Genomic DNA, 23,673 nt, shown 5'->3' on the forward strand with positions numbered 1-23,673 from the left:
AGGACTCCGGCCTCATTCCACAAACTTAAGTTAAGTCTGCTTACAGTCTGTTGTTGAGTGTTTTTTCAAGAAACATATGTGCCTCCCTCTGGGATAATGGGACTAAATGCATGTGTGTAAAGTGTGGTCCCAGATTAGCCTGTGTAGTCTGTACAGGGACTAAATGCATGTGTGTAAAGTGTGGTCCCAGATTAGCCTGTGTAGTCTGCACAGGGACTAAATGCATGTGTGTAAAGTGTGGTCCCAGATTAGCCTGTGTAGTCTGTACAGCGACTAAATGCATGTGTGTAAAGTGTGGTCCCAGATTAGCCTGTGTAGTCTGTACAGCGACTAAATGCATGTGTGTAAAATGTGGTCTCAGATTAGCCTGTGTAGTCTGCACAGGGACTAAATGCATGTGTGTAAAGTGTGGTCCCAGATTAGCCTGTGTAGTCTGTACAGGGACTAAATGCATGTGTGTAAAGTGTGGTCCCAGATTAGCCTGTGTAGTCTGTACAGGCAAATCAGGGACGATACTTTCCGCATTTACGGAATTTTTCTTATATAGGAAGTCTCTTCTTTAAAAAAAATCTGTCTAGCGGAAAGTGTTGTACCTTATAAGCCTGTGTGGCTGTACAGGCTAATCTAGGACAAAACTAAGTGCACAATATATAAAGCCCTGTTTTCTAAGAATGAGGCTCAAAGTAAGTCCCCCTACAATCTGTTAACGAGTTGTACAAGATAATACCAGGTGAGCCTCGTTCTGGGAAAAGGGTGCTTAATATAGTCAGTCAGTATGTCAGTCTCTCCGTCCGTCTGAAAAAAACTTTAACATTGGCCATAACTTTTGCAATATTGAAGATAGCAACTTGATATTTGGCATGCAAGTGTATCTCATGGAGCTGCACATTTTGAGTTAAAAGTTCAAGGTCAAGATAATCCTTCAAGGTCTAGGGTCGAAAATACAAATCCAAGGAAAGTAATAAGCTTTAATGGAGATAATTATCTGACCTGCCAAATAAAATATTTTTTTTAAATATATCAAAGCGGCGCAGTAGGGGGCATTGTGTTTCTGACAAACAAATCATGGTAAAAGGTCAAGGTCATTCTTCAAGGTCTACGGTCGAAAATACAAATCCAGGGGAAGTGATAAGCTTTAAAGGGAGATAATTATTATATATAATCATATGAAACCATAGAACTGAAGCATAATCTAAATGACATTTTATGGTCAAGCCAAGCACACAATGACACTTTTTGGATGACAAGTATCTTAGGTACGTTAAGTTTACCTGGGAATCTACAATCACGGTAGTGGTTTATTATTAATTGCTACTAAAAATAGAGATTTGACAGAGGCAATTATTTTCAAGGGAAGTAATTTATATAATTATAAATCTCAGATTATATATTACCCTATTAAGAATTTAAGTTATTTTCTCAGTTACTGTACATATTTTGTATTTTGTTTATTTATAACTTAAATGATTGATTTGTCAAAGATTTTTTATGCCCCCTTTCCATCACACTTTGCGTTTAGGTTTTGAAAAATGCTCATAAATTCTATGTCCCTTGAGATATAACCTTCATATTTGGTATGCTTGTGTATATGGACAAGGCCTTTCCATACGCACAAAAATTTTTACCCCTGTGACCTTGACCTTGAACTTAGGGTCCGCATTTAGGTTTCGAAATCTGCGTTTAGGTTTTGAAAAGTGCTCATAACTTCTATATCCATTGAGATATAACCTTCATATTTGGTATGCATGTGTATACGAACAAGGCCTTTCCATACGCACACAAATTTTGACCCCTGGACCTTGACTTTGAACTTAGGGTCCGCGTTTAGGTTTCGAAATCTGCATAAGGTTTTGAAAAAGCTCATAACTTCTATCAAGCGTTTATAGGGGGCATAAGTCAACCTATGGTGACAGCTCTTGTTTTTAAATGATATATATAACTATCATTTCTTTCCTGTACTAATTTGTGAATGGTTGGTTTCATTACTTACATGTGGACTTATGTACATAGATACATGATGAACTGTGGCAATGATCTCTTTGATAAACCACAGGCCTTGCTGGTCAGTGATGTCTGACTTGGTCATTTTTTACTGTCTACAGACCCCCCACACGCAGTAGGGTGGCATATAGCAGTTGAACTGTCAGTCCATCTGTCTGTCGTTGGTCCGAAAACTTTAACATTGGCCATAACTTTTGCAATATTGAAGATAGGAACTTGATATTTGGCATGCATGTGTATCTCATGAAGCAGCACATTTTGAGTGGTGAAAGGTCAAGGCCATCCTTCAATGTTGAAGGTGAATAACAAAATCCAAGGGAAGTAATAAGCTTTAAAGGGAGATTATTTCTATATCTGCCAAATGATAAATAGAAATTTTATTTCAAAGCGGCGCAGTAGGGGGCATTTTGTTTCTGACGAACACATCTCTTGTTTCTAAACAAAAATCAAGTCTTAGTAAAAAAGTGTCGTCTCAGGTTAGCCTATGAGGACTCCACTGGCTTATGTGGGAAGACACTATACACATTGATTAAGTCACGTTGTTCAAGAGCGATGCTCAAGTTAAGTCCATTTAAGGGTTGTATTTATACATTCGTATGAGAATGAATTTGGTATAACAAACAATATGATTAAAAAAGTGGTTATTGGGAAAATTGTGTTCATGTAAATGCAAATTAAAAATAATTGTTAAGAGATACTAATGTAAGCAATGTGTGATTGAATTCAGAGCGCTTAAAATTGAATGGCTCTTGTGCTTTTTTAAACTTTTCTCACAGTGGTGAAGTCTCAATATATTTATAAATTACTGTAAAAAAGTATCCAAACTAGAAAACTAATTCTTATATAATTGTGGAAACTTAATTTATTTAAATAAAGAAAGAATGAACATAAAATGCAATAATAAATACAATAAAAATGTATTAAGAGAACCTATGAATTTTGACTTGTTCACAGATTAGCAGAATAGTAATTTTCTAAAAATTATAATATACAGTCAAAACCTGTTGGCTCAAACTTGCTTGGCTCAACTTTCCGGTTTGCTCGGACTATCCTCGAAGCATCTATTTTTGTATTGCTAAATATTCATATACATTTATGTCAGATGGCTCGAATTTACAGGATTAATGTCTCATATTTTATTTAAGTCCCTGTCACAATTTTCACGTTGTTTTCTTTGCCTGGCTCTTAAGCTCCTAGGGTCGCATAAAGCTGTTACTTGATTATGAGCGCTTGATTAAAGGCTCCCAATAATTTCAAACATGTTATTGACTCAATCGTTAATTGATTTGAGTAAAAGATGACAATCTGGCGTTTTTGTAGATGCTATAATAATATGGCTGGAACGGCTGCATCACAATATGTTAATTAAACAATCCATCCAGAAGGCCAAAAGCCCAAGTGGACAAAGCAAGCATACAGTGTATACAAAATACACAGTTTATGATTATACAAAATAAAGTTTTACTATAATAGTTAGAGTTACAGTTATAATATGTCAACTTGAAGGAATAGACAATTTTGTATCTATGGGTCATGTCATTCTTAAATTCAAACACAAGCAAATAAAATAATACATGTGTTGTTTAATACTTGGGCGATGTGCATATAATGCTTATATATTGCTTTGTTTCTTAGCATTATTCTTTACATAAGATCATTGTTTGATTGTTTGTGTTAGTATTTTAAAATAGTGATTACTTAAAAATGTCAAGTATATAAATTCTGTTCTTACTGATTCAAAAGAAGACAGTAGTACGGGGATTAGGCAGTACGAATACTCTTCAACTGGAGATGTAAATCTATTGCAGATTTATGTTAGTAAACATAAGTATATTCAGATCGGTTGGATCGAATTCTGGATGGCTAAAACTTTTGTTGTCAGTCCAGGCAAGTTAGAGTCATTGGGTTTCGACTTTATTCAGCAATGAATGTTTGCATTGTATTTAAACTAAGGAATACACCGGACTAAAATTAATCAAAAGTATTGTTCTTAATGAACAATCATAAATTTAAATTAAAAATAAATAAAATAAATCTTGTCAAACACATTTCTAAAAACATGTTGATTAAGTACTGTAAATTTTCTTATAATTTGTGGTTCATTAATTAATTTTGATTTCGTGGGTTTACTGATCCACGAAATTTACTCAAACACATAACAAAATGATCCAAGCAAATTCGTGTTTTTTTTTCAACAAGTAAGAAATGCACGAATTTACATGTCCACAAAAAAGTATTTTTTTATAAAAACCTCGAAGTGTTATGCCAACTAATATAAATGATTTTCCAGGATCAGGGGTGTAGCATTCCAGTCTCTAGCTTGAATTGTTGACAATATTTTGCATCTGTTTCATCAGTCAGTGCCTTTTTTAAAGTTTTAGTTTTTCTGGAAGGGGCACGATTCTGGGCTATTTTTTCTTTTTATGGAATCACAGTTTTTTTTTCAAATTTGAGAGTTTTGTGGGTCACAATTTACAGAAGTTTGTGACTAGAATTTTCGCAATTTTAAGAAGTTTGCTACTCATTGCTTAATTATAATTCAAATTCGAGAATCATTTTTCTTTCACAAAATGAATGGGTCAAAGGATGATCCAAAACATGACACAAAACACGTCCTGTGATCGGATTTGTGTTTGTGGGCAATTGGGTAATATGTTTACAGAAACTTGTGTTTTCCGGCAGTGTCCGACAAATTTGTTATTTTTCAGGTAGCCCACTGGGCTACCAATAAAAATATTTGGTAGCCCATAAAATTTACCTACAAAATGGTTAGAGACAAGTTTTCATCTCTATTTTATTTATTCATTTACATACACATACTACAACAAGTAATCTGATTTTACATGTAGTAGACATAACAAATCACTTATCAACAGTATTACAGAGTGACGCAATGAGTTCATTCAGTCCAATATCAAATAGTCTTATTAAACTGCACTCAGTACACAGTTACAGTTATTGTACGCAGTCAATAGCATTTCTAGTCAGTAGCTGACAATATATTGTGACCTTAACTTATTTAATACATTATAATAAAAGATACAAAATCGCTGCATCTTATATACAACTCGCTCAAATTATTAAAGCACTGTTTGTCTCAATTGAAATCAAACTTAACTTAATTATTAACAGTCGCTCCTTAAAAAAGACCGTCGACCAGGAATGACGAAACAAATTCTAAAATACCGTTTTTTTAACAATAATTAGTTTTTAGTGATTAAAATATCACGACTGGTATATTGCATTACTTGAAAACAGTTGTTAAGGTTTCATATTTTCAGTATATTCGGTAATAAATGTTACTGGGTACAGGTGGGTAGCTACTAGTTTACTATAAAAAACGCCAGTAGATTGATCATCATCGTCACGTAGTAAACCCATAAATGCAAATTGTATTATGCGTAGTGAATTGTATATATTTTATATACAAAATGATCAATCTACTTGCGTTATTTATAGTGTGTATATCGTTATGTCACCTATTTTCGCGATGTACTTCGATTTCACATCCCGAAATTTTATTACCGAATATACTGAAAATATGAACTTTTTTCAAGTAATGTAATATACAAGTCCGGATATTTTAATTAATATCAACTTATAATTGCAAAAAAATACTGCATTCTAGAACTTTTCTTTTTTCGTCATTTGACGAACCTTATCATTAATTGCCCATGCAAACTAATTAGCAGGTGTTAACCGCGTTCACACCATTGTAATTAATATTCATTTTCGGTTTCGTTTCCGTTTTGAAGAATCCATTGTTTTGATTTGTTTAATTTTCGGCGTCCTTGGATAATTAACGAAATGAAAAACGTTGTCAAACTCATTGTTGCGGTTAACAAAGATTTCCAAATTGCGAAATGATGTTGCATCACGTGCGCAAACTATCCAATCGGCTCTCATTATATTATTAGCAGGCAACAAATGTTGATTCTGAATGATTAAAATACACTGTTACTGTTTACAATCAACATTACCGCAAGTGATTGGTGACTGATAAGATAATTGATTGCACTTTATATCGGATTATAATCAATACACAGTGTACAATTACAAGGTCAACGTGTTTATTCTACGTATGTCTGTAAATAAACCGGGCTACCGCTCTTATAGATTTATAGTAGCCCGGTGGGCGTGAGCTGGAAAATTTCAGTAGCCCGATGTAAAAATTCGGTAGCCCCCGGGCTCCGGGCAATGGATTTGTCGGACACTGGTTTTCCCTCAACATATCAAACAAAGTTTATGATAGCAATTTACTTGGAAAAAAAATCATTTCTTGGTATTGGTTACTGTGAAAATGTGGATTTTTAGGCATCACCAAAGAACGGGCAAACTAGTGTTGTCAGTGTGTAGTTTTTAAGGGCAAAACAAAATTTAAATCCAATGTATATGAGCAGTAAAATAAATGGAAACGTAAAGTGATACATATAATGAGTACAATTTAAAAACAATGTTAAGAAGATGATTTTCTATTATTATACGCCCGTCTATGACGGGACGTATTATGGTATACCCCGCGTCCGTCTGTCCGTCCGTCCGTCCGTCCGTCTGTTAATGTCGTACGCTACGTCAAATATCCTTTGACAGATTTTCTTCAAATTTTAACACAATCTTAATATTGATAAACCCTGATCCCCTTTCGTTTTTGACGGAATTCTGAATTGTCGTTCCAGAGTTATGGGACTTTGTTCGTCAAAATTTCGTGATTTCATTGAATGTCCTACTGTAGCTCAAATATCCTTCGATGGATTTTTTTCAAATTTCAACACAATCTTAATATTGATAAACCCTGATCCCCTTTCGTTTTTGACGGAATTCTGAATTGTCGTTCCAGAGTTATGGGACTTTGTTCGTCAAAATTTCGTGATTTCATTGAATGTCCTACTGTAGCTCAAATATCCTTCGATGGATTTTTTTCAAATTTCAACACAATCTTAATATTGATAAACCCTGATCCCCTTTCGTTTTTGACGGAATTCTGAATTGTCGTTCCAGAGTTATGGGACTTTGTTCGTCAAAATTTCGTGATTTCATTGAATGTCCTACTGTACCTCAAATATCCTTCGATGGATTTTTTTTTTTTTTTTTTTTAGTATCCCTGAAAAATTGAACAAGGTGAGCTTTTTTCTATTCCGATTGTACACTACCACTTACCCATCTACATTTCTCTTTTATTATTGGTCAAAATATCTATAACAGGTTTACTTCAACTCCATATCCTCTAAAGAAATGCATACATATACTCAAAAAAAGATATGGTATGAATGTCAAGGAGACGGCGCTCCATGCTCATGTACTTATAAAATAAACCATGTATTCAAATACAAATAAACTGAAGTAAAAAAATGATTCAAAGGGTTATTTATTACCTTACTACTTCATTGGCGAACGACGGGCGTATCATGCGCTCATGGCGCAGCTGTTTATTTTTTGATTTTATACAGGAAAAAAAACTTCTTTAAAATGGGGCTTAATGCATGTGCTTAAATTGTTGTTGTTGTCCTAGATTAGCTTGTGCAATCCACACAGCATATTTGGGACAGCAATTTCATATGTGAAGGTATTTTTGTGGAAAAGAAATATCCTCTTTATGAAAATCCAGTCTAGTCAAAAAGTGTCCTTCCTGATTAGCTTGTGTGGACTTCACATGTTAATCTGGGACGACTATTTGTAATATTTAGGAGCCGCATATTGGCTAATGAAATTACATCATTATGAATATACAGGTTGGTATACAGTGTATTATTAGCCAACAATGTTTTAATACGAAATGGTTTGATTAATTATTAATTTTCGTGCTATTGAGGACAATAAACCAATGAAATGCCAGATTAGAAATTCATTAAAAGGAAATTTTGCCTATTAAACACCTTCACAACCAATCAAGAGGCATAGTTTCGTATAGATTGTAATATAAACATTTTTTACAAGTTCACATCACCCACTGTGCTGTTTTTTCAGGACAGCACCACCATTGATATCGATTTGGCCCAGCATCAGCACCAGTCCTGCCTGCAGGAGCCCCAGTCCAGGACGACACATCCACTCCCCTGACCCATAGCTCATCATACTTGATATCCGGAAAAATGGGGCCTTGTGCATGTGCTTAAATTGTTGTCACAGATAAGCCTGTGCAGTTTGCACAGGCTTATAATGGACAACACTTTCCTCTTAAAGGTATTTTTTGTTGAACAAATAATCCTCTTTATGAAAATCCAGTCTAGTCAGAAAGAACCCTCCCTAATTAGCTTATGTGAATTTCACATGCTAATCTGGGACGACACTTTCTAACATTAGTGATCTGCATATTGGCCTATGAAAATACATTTCTGGAAATGGAGTAAAGATTATAGATATAAATGTACAGATAAGTATAGCATTAGCCAACACTTTTCTTGTTTTAATACAGAATGACTTAATTGTATTTATTTTCATGCTATTAAGGACAAGGAACCAATAAAATGCCAGATTAGAAATTCATGTTGAAAACCTTCACAGCCAGTTAAGAGGCATAGTTTGTTATAGATTGTAATATATTTGTTAAAAGTTCCTATCACCCACTGTGTTGTTGTTGTTTTCAGCAGAGCACCAGCATTGATATCGAGTTGGCCCAGAAACCACACCAGTCACGCCTGCAGGAGCCCCAGTCCAGAACGACCCTTCCCCTGCCTTGACTTTTAACTCCTCCCCCTTGACCTCCTGCCTCAAAAAGTCAGCATCGTTGAACAACTCTGTTCTGCAGGAAATTCTGAGCATGAATCTGTTCTGAACAAACGCAATGCCCACGTTACATTTTCCAAACATAAGCCTGGGTAGTTTTATTAAGCTGGAGTGGCGCGTGGGCCTGAAAGGGACGAGTGTTACAGACACGAAAAGTTATAGCAGTAGTTATGGTAACGCTAACAGTCAGTTGTTGCTGTTGGACATCACAACAAATATCATGAAGAATAAAAAGTTCAATAACTCATTCCAATCTTTATGAGACAAACAGAAATTGAACGGGAGAAAATCAAAGAACAATAAAAGCGTAAGCTTTCCTAGTGGGATACTTCTGCTGTTGATAGTTTGGACGACAGTAGGGTTACAGACTGCCCCAGATTGTCCTCTCAGCGGCCAAAATATCATATTAGAACGGACTTTTGGCAATGTTACTGACAAAGTAAGGCAGTAATGACTTGGTTGTGAAAACCCAGAGCACGATAAATCCGTGCTGACACAGAAAGGCAGTAATGACTTGGTTGTAAACATCCAGAGCGCGATACATCCATGCTGACACAGATAGGCAGTAATGACTTGGTTGTGAACACTCAGAGCAAAATACATCCATGCTGACACAGAAAGGCAGTAATAACTTGGCTGTAAACACCTAGAGCACAATACATCCATGCTAACACAGAAAGGCAGTAATGACTATGCTGTGAACACCCAGAGTACAATACATCCATGCTAACACAGAAAGGCAGTAATGACTATGCTGTGAACACCCAGAGTACAATACATCCATGCTGAAACGGAAAGGCAGTCATGACTATGCAGTGAACACCCAGAGCAAGATATATTCATGCTGACACAGAAAGGAAGTAATTACTATGCTGTGAACACCCAGAGCAAGATATATCCATGCTGACACAGAAAGGCAGTAATGAGTATGCTGTGAACACCCAGAGCACAATACATCCATGCTGACACAGAAAGGCAGTAATGACTTGGTTAGGAACACCCAGAGCACAATACATCCATGCTGACACAAAAAGGCAGTAATGACTTGGCTGTAAACACAGAACACGATACACCCATGTTGACACAGAAAGGCAGTAATGACTTGGCTGTGAACACAGAGCACTATACATCCATGCTGAAACAGAAAGGCAGTCATGACTATGCTTTGAACACCCAGAGCACGATGTATCCATGCTGACACAGAAAGGCAGTAATGACTATGCTGTGAACACCCAGAGCAAGATATATCCATGCTGACACAGAAAGGCAGCTATGAATATGCTGTGAACACCCAGAGCAAGAATTATCCATGCTGACACAGAAAGGCAGTAATGACTATGCTGTGAACACCCAGAGTAAGATATATCCATGCTGACACAGAAAGGCAGTAATGACTATGCTGTGAACACCCATGGCAAGATATATTCATGCTGACACAGAAAGGCAGTAATGACTATGCTGTGAACACCCAGAGCAAGATATATCCATGCTGACACAGAAAGGCAGTAAAGACTTGGTTGTAAACACTAAGAGATCCATACATTCATGGGGTGTTCCACAGACTCAAATTACGCCCACTATTGTGAACAAGGTGCTTAAAGTGAACACGTCTGGTTTTGTTATGAGCACTTAGCACTCCGAGCCCAAAAGGCCTCGCATTGAATTGATGCAAGAGAAGGCTTTGAAAAATAACAGCAATTTTGTTGTGTGGTCCAGTATGCCCTTTGACTCTCAACCTTAAGAAAGCAGAACTCAAACTCGGCTCTTAGCAATATCAGCAAGGCCAGCATGTCATCTCAGCTTCTTGAGCTTCAGGTGAGACCTTACAGTGTTAATTATTTTGTTGAAATTGGGGCCAAAATTCAGCCCCATTCTTATCTCAAAAAGTCTATATCCATGATTACTGACTTAAGTTCTCAATTCATGTTTTCCCGGAAGAAAAAGAATGTTTTGATAGGTTGCAACATTGAGTTAATCAGAACTCAAATTAAGCCTGTGGCAATATCAGCGAGGCCAGCATATCAGCTCAGCTTCTTGAGCTTCAGGTGAGATCATACAGTGCTATTCATTTTGTCGAAATTGGGGCCAAAATTGAGTCCCATTCGTAATCTTAAACAGTTTATTTTTTCCATAATTACTGGCTAAAGTTCTCAATTCAAGGTTTGACCCCAAACAATGTTTTAATAGGTTACAAATTGAGTTTGTTTCCTTATGCAGCTCTAAAAGTTGAACCTTAGTGCAATTTATCTTGATAGAACTTATTCTCAATTTTTAAATTATGTTCAGCAAAAGCTACAACCATTTTCCCAATTAAATTTAAAACACTATGATTTTTTACGAATTGTCCCAATCCAAAAATGGTTAAAATAAACTCTGCACAGAGCTGGCCCCTAGTTATAGCACATTTTAAAGTTTTTTATCATAATAACTGGCTTAATTATACCCCCACAAACAAAGTTTAGGGGGGTATATAGGAGTGAACTTGTCTGTCGGTCCGTATTAAGTGTCCGCTTTCTAATTCAAGTAGTTTTCATCCGATCTTCACCAAACTTGGTCAGAAGTTGTATCTACATGATGTCTAGGCCAAGTTCGAAAAACAGGGTCACTTAGTAAAGTAGTTTTCATCCAATCCTCATCAAACTTGGTCACAAGTTTTATCTAAATGATCTCTAGGACAAGTTTGAACATGGGCCATTCCGGGCCTAAAACATGACTGACCTCGAAATGTTGGTCTCGAATAATGTGAACCTTAGGCCTGGAGAGCAGTATGCGATTGACACCATTCAACAACAGTTGTTGTCGGCAATTCTCGGGTTTGGGGTGGCGACTTCGGCGTCGGGACTCGCTCCATCTGTCTATTGCCCAGTCGCAGCAGCAGCAACAAGAACAATAAGCAGTATCTTAGCTGTGTTCTGGGATATGGGGCTTCATGTATGTGCTTAAATTGTCATTCCACATTAGCCTGTGCAGACTGCACTTACATTAAATCCTATTAAAGTGTCATCCCAGATAAGCCTGTGCAGAATGCACATACATTAAGTCCTTTTAAAGTGTCATCCCAGATTATCCTGTGCAGACTGCTCATATATAAAGTCCCATTAAAGTGTCATCCCAGATTAGCCTGTGCAGACTGCACATACATTAGGCCCTATGAAAGTGTCATCCCATATTAGCCTGTGCAGACTGCACATACATTAAGTCCTATTAAAGTGTCATCCCAGATTAGCCTGTGCAGACTGCACATACATTTAGTCCTATTAAAGTGTCATCCCATATTAGCCTGTGAAGACTGCACATACATTAAGACCTATTAAAGTGTCATCCCAGATTAGCCTGTGCAGAATGCACATACATTAAGTCCTATTAAAGGGTCATCCCAGAATATCCTGTGCAGACTGCACATACATTTAGTCCTATTAAAGTGTCATCCCAGATTAGCCTGTGAAGACTGCACATACATTAAGTCCTATTATAGTGTCATTCCAGATTAGCCTGTGCAGACTGCATATGCATAAAGTCCTATTAAAGTGTCATCCCAGATTAGCCTGTGAAGACTGCACATACATTAAGCCCTATGTTCCCAGAATGAGGTGCATATAGTTCACTTAACATCAGTCCTTTTTCTGCCTGATTAAAGAAAAGCTCAAACATAGTAAATAAAGAGCAAATAACAGTTTATCTTATATCAGTTTTAATCATAGGTCAGGGCATAGTTTTGTCTATTGTTCGGCTAAATTTTAGCCCCTGACCCAAAGTCTCTCCTTGCAATAAAAAATCCGCTTTAATTTAATAGAACTATTAAATTTAATTAAATTTTCTTAAAACAATTATTTAAATGCCTTCAGCACATTATGCAAGTATTCTCTTCATTTATTTTCAATATTTATTGAAATTTCTGGATTTTGTTTTAAAAGCCGGTTCCTACAATACCCCATGCAATCATAGATCGATACCCAGCTGAACAACAGGCTCTCTGGTCAGCTGGGCCCAGACTTCCAGTGACACTTTCTGTGCATGGGGAAGATTTGCTCTTGGTCCAAGATCTTAGGGTAAGAGCTCTCGTGTTTGGGTTATATATTGATAGGGCATAGTTTTGTATATTTGTCGGCTTAAATTTAGCCCCTAAACCAAATGTTTCTGCTTGCATAAATATCTGTTTAATAGAATTGTTAAATACTATTTAATTTTAGTAATTATTTAAATGCCTTCAGCACATTTTACACATATTTTCTTTATTTAATTGCAATATTTATTTAAATTCCTGGATTTTGTTTTAAGAGTCGTTTCCTACAGGACTTCATGATAGCCGCCATGTTGTACTGCCTTGTAAGGGCATAAAGGGTTGTATAGACTTGCCCTTGTCTGTAAATCTCTCCGTCCTTCCTTCCATTATATCTTAGATCCGTCCCACCTTTTTATTGTTGCTCGTAACTAAATAAATATTGGTTTCAGAGGGTTGAAATATGTTTGTATCAAGTGTACATTTTATATAGTAGGTTATGTTTGCATCAAGTGTTTAGTGTATATCAAGAGCCTTCAACACAGTGTATTTCATTTATTTATTAATCAAACAAAATTGATTGACTTCCAGTATAACTGATACCATTTCAGAATGCATCAAATTATTTGGTTTACAGGAACTCATTTGTGGGACTCCCAAGGTTCCTTATCATCACAAGGTGAGGCCCAGAGAATGATGTTAACCAATTCCGACTCAGCCACTACATCTCAATAGGTAAGTAATAAGTAAAAACGCCCGTTTTAAAATGAAAATATAGCAATATGTAAGATTGACAAGATAATCTGATTTAACTTCTGTTTTGGCAAGGCATCATCAATGGATAATTTATTTAAACTATATGCATTGGAAAGCAAATTTAATTCTTATTAATGTGCAGTATATATATTTTCAATTAGATTCAAAATCTTATAATGAAGAGTAAATTAATTTTCTGGAATGACTATCAAGTATCTGCAATTCCCCACTGATCAGCTGATAAGCATCTTGTCTGCTGGGGTTGCTATATATAGTATGTAAATTTACAGGATTGAACTTAACCTTAAGACCACATTCAGATTTAAACAGATACAATTAGAATAGGTAAGTCAATATCAGTTTAGTTTAAACTTTAGTGGTATGGCAAACATAATTGATTTACCCAAGTCTGTCTGTCAAACTTGACAAGATAATCTGATTTAACTTCTGTTTTGGCAAGGCATCATCAATGGATAATTTATTTAAACTATATGCATTGGAAAGCAAATTTAATTCTTATTAATGTGCAGTATATATATTTTCAATTAGATTCAAAATCTTATAATGAAGAGTAAATTAATTTTCTGGAATGACTATCAAGTATCTGCAATTCCCCACTGATCAGCTGATAAGCATCTTGTCTGCTGGGGTTGCTATATATAGTATGTAAATTTACAGGATTGAACTTAACCTTAAGACCACATTCAGATTTAAACAGATACAATTAGAATAGGTAAGTCAATATCAGTTTAGTTTAAACTTTAGTGGTATGGCAAACATAATTGATTTACCCAAGTCTGTCTGTCAAACTTGACTTTACGTTCACACTCCAGTAACGATAATTGCCTTATCTTCATCAAACTTGGTTATAATGTAAACCTCAATTAAATCAAAGTTAGAACATGGGCCTATGATCTTCAAAAAAGGTTAATATGTCAAATTAAAGAAAATCTAGGTCAAACTTCGATTTGATCTTCATCAAACTTGCTTACCTTAATAATATTGAGGACAATTTCGAATATGGGTCACTTAACTTCAAGAGCTAGGTCACAAGGTGAAATTAAAGTAAAAGGCTTGTCTGCACTCTGGACAGTGGTCGCAATTTTGGTCTGATCTTCATCAAACTTGGTCTAAATGCTTATCCCAATACTATCAAATATTGATCTGATATTTATTAAACTTGGTCAAAATGTTAACTATGAAATTTGTATTTAACACTCAGATAGTATAGCTGTTGTTGGAAAAAATAACTCTTTTTATACAGCCAGCTCTAGTTTTGAGCTTCCATTCAGTATTCTGTACCACATTGTCAGCAAAAAAAAGGTTAAAGAATTTACAAATATTGCGGACTTTACCAGTAGGAAATTTGAAACACCAGCTGTAGTTAAAAAAACAATACTATAAACGTCTGCAGGAGCAGTGACACTGGCCTCGCAGATATTCCCTCAAAATCGAATGAAAATAATCTTGTTCCAAGTTCCAACTGTTACTGAAACAACTCAATCTGTATATCAATCAATCTCCAACAGAATTAGAATAATCTTGTTCCAAGTCCCAACTGTTACTGAAACAACTCAATCTGTATATCAATCAATCTTCAACCGAATTAGACTAATCTTGTTCCAAGTTCCAACTGTTACGGATACAACTCAGTCTGTATGGCCTCGCAGATATTCCCTCAAAATCGAATGAAAATAATCTTGTTCCAAGTTCCAACTGTTACTGAAACAACTCAATCTGTATATCAATCAATCTCCAACAGAATTAGAATAATCTTGTTCCAAGTCCCAACTGTTACTGAAACAACTCAATCTGTATATCAATCAATCTTCAACCGAATTAGACTAATCTTGTTCCAAGTTCCAACTGTTACTGAAACAACTCAATCTGTATAGACTCCAACCGAATTAGAATTCAACCATCCATGTGACCTTTTCATACCTCCGTGGACCTCGTGAAATTCGTTGTGTTTTATAATTTCATTGCAAAATTATTTGTTTTTGTGTCAACCTAAGCAGTGTTTGGTTACTTTTGGCAAAGTGATGTCGATGTTAACACAATGGCATTCATCAAAAATGCTAACAAAAACAATACACGCTAGAACGAATTAGAAAATACAGTTTACGTTCACTTTGTGTTGTAGTTATAAGAGTTAAATAGTAGTTTTCAAAACATATATATGAGCCTTGCCCAGGGAAACTGGTTTAATGCATGTGTGTATAGAGTTGTCTCTGACTAGCAGTTCGCAAAAGCAAGTCAGGGACACCACATATCACCTAAACAGGATTTTAATAAGAAAATACTTCCTTTTAACGAAACATTCAATAAAAGCGAAAAGTGTTGTCCATGATTACCCTTTTTTGCAGCAAGTCTCCTGAATTATAGAAAAACCTGTGATAGCTTTATGTGGGCTGTTGGGCAGCTGGCGTCACCTATAACCTCTACTCTCAAGACAATTTAAACTGGATCATCATGAAAATTGTCCATATTGTGGGCGGTGTTAATATTTTGTACAAGTTAAGTAACCAGACAGATCACCTGCAGCATTTCAAAAATATGTTCTTGTTTACTGAAGACACATTGACCGTTAAACATGTCTGACATTGCACTCGTGATCAATGTACCCAGTCTTATGAACGGGTGTATTTGATTGACATTCTTATTTTTCATTTCATTGTTGTATGACCATTTTGAAAAAATGCTTCTTTACTAAGCATTAATTTCATTAGAATTTATGTAATAATTGTAATGTTCTTGACATTGTATACAGGTTTAAGTGTGCTGCTCAAATTGCAAACTGTGTAATGCTTTGTTGAGCTTGTCCTGTGTCTAACTTCATTTCACATGATGACTTGCCTTAAGTAAAAGACATTGTAGTTATGAATAGAATGATCTCCTGCTGATGCAACTAGAGTTTCACTGTGTTGACATATTATTTTACAGGACAACTTGTCAATGAACAAGGAACCCTTTTCTGAAAATCTCACCCAGCTAATGAACTGTGCGAATGCGCCAAACGCTTACCCTTCAGATAAATGTGATTACAGGCCAAAGGTCAAATTGGTACCAACTGGGCAGCATCCTCAGTCATGTGGGCAGGTTCATGATGCACCATTGTCTCAATATATCTATGAACATCCCAATCTCACAATAAAAGTACAGCAACATGACCTGCAAGGTGGGGATGTTAAACAATTATAATTAAATCCCACAAATCAAGGAGAGGTTATTGTGTAAGTTGTTTAGTCAGAGGTGCGTTTTGTCTGCGTATAGTGTAAAAAGATGTGTATCAAACCCCATCTACAGTTTTTTCAAGGCATTTGATTGGAACTTCAATTGTTTGAATCCGTTGCACCGTGGTTAAGTGGTCATTTTGTGACAAAACTCTATGTTTTCATTGGCGAAGTCTTTATTTTTCATTGTAATGATTCACTGTCTCTGTATCTCACCAAACATGGGAAATCAGGAGCTGTCTTAGTTATATTCTATTCAGGGTTATGACTACATTTCGCCCAAAGTTGCGCTGTAACTTATATTATATTCAGGGTTATAACTAGGGATGGCATCGAATACCAATATCGGTATTCGAATGTTCGCAAATTCATTCAATCGAATATTCGAATATTCGCATAAAACGGCTGGATTGATTTTACCTTTTTATGTGTTAATTTTCATTGGTTTGTAAGTTATATCCGTTTGCTAAATACGAGGCTGTTTATTAACGTTGCTATCGAATAATTGTATCGCTGTCGACTAATACTATGACCGATACTGTGATCGGGCACAAATAGAATGAAAAAAATTGTGTCATAGAATTTTATTTTTTAATAATTCCACAGATTTGTAGAAGACCGCGCATATGTAAAACTAAGTTTACACACATTACACGTTGCGGTCTTCTTATCCACAGACCGTGTAAACTATTCCATACTGCAGAAGGGGCTGGTGGCATTTTCAGATTTGAATTATGATTCCTTGATGATTGTTTAATTTATATCATCTGTTACTTTTGAGTAATTCACATATTTAAATGGCTGTTCAAACTGTGATCACAAAAACTAAATTATTATTCGCAAGTAAATTAAAGCCCTTAATTGGTACCTAATTGACAAACAACAGTTCGGGCCCTTTCTTAGAGTAAGTATATTGCATTGCTCGATTTGAGTAATTCACACATTTAAATGCCTGTACATACTGTGATCACAAAACTTTATTATTATTCGCCAGTCAATTGAAACCGTTAATTGGAACCCCATTGGCAAACAACAGTCGGGGCCTTTCTTAGAACGTGTATATTGCATTGCGCAATCAACACTGAGACGAGCCGCGTTATCAGTTTGATTCGAAGAACGTCACGTCAAACATGTTACTCCCAAGTGATTTCGGTTGCTTTTTAGAAAGCGGTTCGCAGGTCTTTAAATATTGGTGAAATTATGTTTGGAAAAAAATGCGAATATGCGAATATCATTTTGATTATTCGAATGCTGACCATTCAATCGAATATTCGATTATTCGAATAATTTTGCCATCCCTAGTTATAACTAACATAGTACCAACAGTTGCGCAAAGTTGTTAAAATAGTTGTGTCTAAAAAGCAAAGAAAGCATAGTAATTTGTATCACATGCAATCAATCATGTTCATAAAGGAACCTTCGTGAAATATTATGCTGCATTATGACAAATTCCCCAGTATGTATGTCTTTCAGTTGTACGTTTTCAGTGTCTGGCAATATCCTAGCAACCAACCCACGTGGACACAGCAGCAAAAATAGAATCAGCTGCAGTCTAGTACGCTGTCTGCTATGTTTGAGCTACCTAGTCATAGCAGTTTGTTGCAACTTTGACACACTATGAATGGTTTTAATAAAACCTAAGGAGTTATAGAGCATAATTGTTGATTCATGTGTAAGATCGTAATTATAATGCACTTAAATGAACAATACGGATGCATTGGCATGACAGCCAATACACGTATTAATGCACACACTTAAATATGACTTAATCTTATCTTAATAATTTATTTTATCTAAAGCATTTGCTTCAAAACATAGTTACAATGTAAGCATATATTGATATATTTGACTTTGCTGTGATTTATTGTTTGATTTTAATCACTCTGCCACTCTTTCTCTATCCAGGTTGAGCATCCTAGGGTGCCTAGCAATGAAATCCTCCACTATGACCTTGTCCTTACCCCAGCACTCACCTGGTGGTCAGGTTGGAGGTCACATTGGCCTGGGTGGTCATGGCAGTAAGAAAGTTTAAGATTTTTACAGAGCATGTTCACCATTTTATTAGCAGTTTTACTGACCCAAATGACATAATTAAATCCCATTTATAAGTGGCAAGATATTTAAATAAACAAACATATAATAACTTCTAATTTAACCCATATATTGCATTACGTATTTTATTGTATTACAACATGCTTAAAATGTAATCCCAATTTAAAAAAAAAACAAGAATACATTCTGTTTTTACTTTCGGAACTGTATATAATACTTATTTTGGGATATTACACAAAATCCTGTACTGCTGTTTAAATAATGTTTGTAAAAATACATTGAATTCTTTATAAACCCCGCATATAAAATTGATTGCACAGTTAAACTTACATTTATGTTGCTTGTTTATTAGAGAAAAAAAATGAACTTGTGACCTCGAAACTCATTCAATTATATTGTTAACCTTCACCACTTGTGAAATAAAGATTGGTCACGCACCCAATAACACAACGTTAGATTTCTATTTATTAAGCTTGATTGCATTGAACATCTTAAACAATAGGACTAGCTATCGAATTCTGGAACGTTGTTGCCACAATTAGGCTTAAGTCATATATTTTAACTTATGCTTGTTTTTTGAAAGTTCATTGCGTTTCTTGAGAGACTATCAAGTGTGTTGCCAGGGTTGAACCCGCATTTTGATCCTTGACAATTTTTATAAAATGCTTGTAAAATCTTAAAAATTGTTGTCGTGTTTTACACATGAAATGCTTATTTCCAGAAATCTGGATAGCAGAGCGTTGAGTTTGGTCTGGAAGCATTTGCTGTCACAGCTCCATGGTGCAGGACCATCAGTCTAAGAACATCTTGCAGAGCGATCCTTTGGTGCGTTGTTAAGTAATGTGCATGCTTTATAAACATCTTGAGAGCGATCCTTTGGTGCGTTGTTAAGTAATGTGCATGCTTTATAAACATCTTGCAGAGCGATCCTTTTGTGAGTTGTTAAGTAATGTGCATGCTTTATAAACATCTTGCAGAGCGATCCTTTTGTGAGTTGTTAAGTAATGTGCATGCTTTATAAACATCTTGAGAGCGATCCTTTGGTCAGTTGTTAAGCAATGTGCATGCTTTATAAACATCCTGCAGAGCGATCCTTTGGTGAGTTTTTTTAGTAATGTGCATGCTTTTTTGCATGCCCCCAAGTTCAGAGATGTGTGGGTGCATGTAGATTCACCCTTTTCTGTCCATACATCCATCAAACTGTCAGATGTGTGTATCTAGTCTAATATCGAAAATAATTGCTTCTTGTGTGATGAAACTTTTTTGGTTCATTTTTCATTGACATAAGTAGAGTTTTAAAATAAAAGTAAAATGTGGGTGCATGTAGGCAAACCATTTTACCTACTTCACACAAATCATTTGAGTTTTCTCAGAAATAACTCTTGCTAAATGCATGTTTTGTGGCAATCAGCCAGAAGGCCCTCGCCATAATAGTTTGGTACTATTTTTCTAATTGCAAAAAAGCATTTTATCAAATATCCCAAAGTATTTGGTAAGAAAGCGAGTATCCTTTACCATAATTTATGAATATTAATTATTATTTTATCAATAGTCTCAGGACTAGCATTTCTTTTATGGATTCAAATCAGATTGGTGTAACACTCAATGGGAGTATGTGCGTGTTCTTGTTTGTTTTAATCAGTATCAAACATATAATGTAATAATGACATTTACAGTCACAAGTCTTTCTATTTTCAGATGCCAATTGACACAATCAAACACCAAATCCCCAACCCCAAACACAGCCTGTTGTAGCAGCTGTTACCATATTGACCCAGGTCAACCCTAAGAAGCTCAGATACAGATACTGTTTTATTATGCTAGTCTCTTCGTTCTTCGTGGTCTGTTAAGCACTAACTCTAACAAGTCTCTTCTTTGAATTGTGTGGCGGGTGGACAATGAATTACCTTGTTCAGATTGAAATGGCAGAATGACAAATTACAACAATTTCAGTGGAAAGCCAGAAAGTCATGTGGCCAGCCACGTTTTTTATTTGACCAGTCAAGGTGTGTTATGTGACCAGTCAAGGTGTGTTATTTGACCAGTCATGGTGTGTTATGTGACCAGTCAAGGTGTGTTATGTGGCCAGTCAAGGTGTCTTATGTGACCAGTCAAGGTGTGTTATGTGACCAGTCAAGGTGTGTTATGTGACCAGCCAAGATGTGTTCAAAGAAAAACATTATTACATGTATCATGAGAACTATGATGCTGTCAGTCATTTAATGTTAAAGGCTTTGGTTAAATATAGTATGTAAAGTTGTATTATAAGCACACATATTACTTCATCTGTATTATGAAACTTTCACTACAGATTTTGATACTGATTATGATAAATGCATGGGAAAAAATACCCTAGATTTTTTGTAAATGATTTTGAGATTGTCAAATCTGTTCAAATGATGCAGGTCACTTGAGCAAAATTGGGGAAAAGGCATTAATTGCATGTAATAAGGCAGTTTCAGGTTTATAAGCTTTTACAAGTAATAAAAATGTGCTTTTTAAAAGAATTGTTCAGAAAGGTTGAATTTTTAACGCTTCAGTTTTGATCGGTCTATTAATTTTCTGAATACAATACTCAACAGTTAACTCTATCAGGTCGCTTTTTTATCGAGAATCTTGCTTATTGTCGTACTTTTTCAAGAGAATATTTACAAATTGTTGGCAAAATTGTCAATTCTGTATTTACTACCATTACTTTGTTGAATTGAATGGATATGGTTTGTTACTGAAGTAGAAGATGACCCTTGCGTTATTTTAGATCCTTTAAATGAAAATGAGAAATTAAACAAAGAGTTAATAAATTAGTCTTATGAATCGTTGCAAACGTTATTATTGTTAATTTGTGTTCATAGATCATATGCTTGCATACTCATAAGTGTTCACATTCGTTTTTGGATAATATAACTTATTATGCTTTATATTTTTGTATACACATTTAGAGCACCAGATTGTATCATCTTGAATCAGTGAGTAACTTAACCTAAATTTCTTGATCACTGTATGTGGGTATATTATGCCATCTATATATAGATCACCTGCAAACAATTGTATCTTTGATGTAAATTTTTCATTTATTTTCGTCATGTTTATTAGAAAAAGTCACTTTGTTCATTCATTTGTACAAACCATTACTATTAAAATACATTAATTGTGTGATTGCTTATGTTTGTATTAAAGAGTTTCAATAATGCAGCATAACATATTTCGAAGAGACAAATATACATAGTGATATAGAAACACCTTGTTATATTCGATTCGCTAAAAATAAATTTGATAACAACTTAAAATGTGTTTACTTTTAGTTTTTATTATCTTAAGAAAAATTCATACCTCGATATTTGAAATCTGTCACTTACAAATAAAGGTACCGGTAAATCAATGTCATATGTTAACAGCTGTCAAGAATACAATTGTCTCTATTGGTAATATATGAGAGCAATATTATTTGCTAAAGAAATACGTGTCCTTTGATAGATGATATCTGTGTACACAACTGAACATAACAAAGTAAACACATACAGAATTTCAAGTAAAGTAAAAGTCTACAAGGATTTTGTGGAATAAACCAATTAAAAATATAGGCAAAATGCATCAACATTGACATTTATTAAAATCTATTAAATTTGGATGATTATTCAGTGCGTAAAATTATGTAATTGTTAGAAGTGAATGTTCTGCCTAAAATTAATCTTTATGACATATTTATATTTCAACGATGATATTATACGTGTACTTGTATTATAGTTGATTTATAGTTTATAATGAATAGTAAAATTGTTCTAGTTTTATCACAGTTTGTTACACGTTGAACCTTCCACATAAGATATCAGTGGAGCGCCTTCACAGGGGCCAGTGGCTAAGGTGTGGCTGTTTATGTTAAGCTTTTATTGAATGCATGAAACATATTTGTTTTGTTGTTAAACAGCTGAAAATTACTTTGTGTTTTAAAATTGTTTGACATGCTTTATGTATACCATATTGATATATAGAACACACAATAAACATTTTGCGATAATTTGTATGTTTTTTTTTTGTCTATCCGTCCCTCCGTTAGTCGGCCATATCACTTGTCGACCATGATGACCCTTAACAATTTGAAGAACTGTTCCATACAGAGAAATCACATAATGCACATGGTGATAGGTCTTCATGCACTATACCACCTTTTGACTTTAGAAACAAAATAACGATGGGATATGCAGGCTTGTCGTTTGTTGTAATAAACGAGCTAAAACCCATTGTTTCCTTATCATTCTGCCTGCGATTTAAGTGTTAGCTTCCACCAATGTTTACCATCACGAGACAGAGTTTGGCTTGTTCTCTTCTCAAATTTGAAAGTCACACTCAAGAGTTCAAATTCAAGCAAAGCTATCACTTCATTATCATTGTGCATTTTTTTATTACCATGTCAGATATATTTATCATGCGGAGATGTGTATATGACGACCCTTGTCCCCAGCCCAAAAGTTGCTTGTCAAATGAGCAATATTTAGCGTGTCCAGTGTGCAACTTAATTATTCCTCATGAACTTTCAAAGTAACTCGCACTAACTGTTCAACATCTGGTGATGGCAAAGACTTACCAATATACATTGATAAGTCTTTGGTGATGGCATGTCATGCATTAATCCTGTGCCCCTTGCGAACAGATCAATGTCACACTAAGTGATGTGCAATTGGTCATTGTCGTCTTGGGTACTACTTACATGTACCCCGGGTACTTTTAAAGTAACATTACTACTCAAAATCAACGGCCACTTCGTACAATATTTCGTTAAATAAAGTTAAACAATTAAAAACCATTGTTCCTTATGACAATTGCCGAAATTTCAACGCCAGGTGTAGTCTAGTAAAATAGATGTGTGTGGATACAAAATGCTCGTTTTTATTATGGTTTTATTATGGTACC

The 23,673-nt window shown here is 35.2% G+C and overlaps 1 protein-coding gene and 1 long non-coding RNA gene across 2 annotated transcripts in view; one reads left to right on the forward strand and one right to left on the reverse strand.

The window, feature by feature from the left end:
* Positions 1–22,780, forward strand: part of LOC127876698 (uncharacterized) — a 238,369-nt gene extending 215,589 nt beyond the window's left edge. The window contains exons 9-14 of the mRNA XM_052422124.1: positions 8,586–10,539; positions 13,362–13,459; positions 18,201–18,268; positions 18,619–18,731; positions 19,487–19,590; positions 20,464–22,780. The gene's annotated coding sequence lies outside the window, so the exon portion shown is untranslated. The remainder of the gene's footprint in view (positions 1–8,585; positions 10,540–13,361; positions 13,460–18,200; positions 18,269–18,618; positions 18,732–19,486; positions 19,591–20,463) is intronic.
* On the reverse strand, positions 6,491–7,430 carry LOC127876945 (uncharacterized). Its single transcript, XR_008048165.1, has 2 exons — positions 7,056–7,430; positions 6,491–6,894 (listed from the first exon to the last, which is right to left on the reverse strand). It is a non-coding gene; the product is annotated as an uncharacterized LOC127876945 (long non-coding RNA).
* Positions 22,781–23,673: the final 893 nt, after the last annotated feature.

Source organism: Dreissena polymorpha, chromosome 1, assembly GCF_020536995.1.
Source record: "Dreissena polymorpha isolate Duluth1 chromosome 1, UMN_Dpol_1.0, whole genome shotgun sequence".
In the NCBI taxonomy this organism is placed as follows: Eukaryota; Metazoa; Mollusca; class Bivalvia; order Myida; family Dreissenidae; genus Dreissena; species Dreissena polymorpha.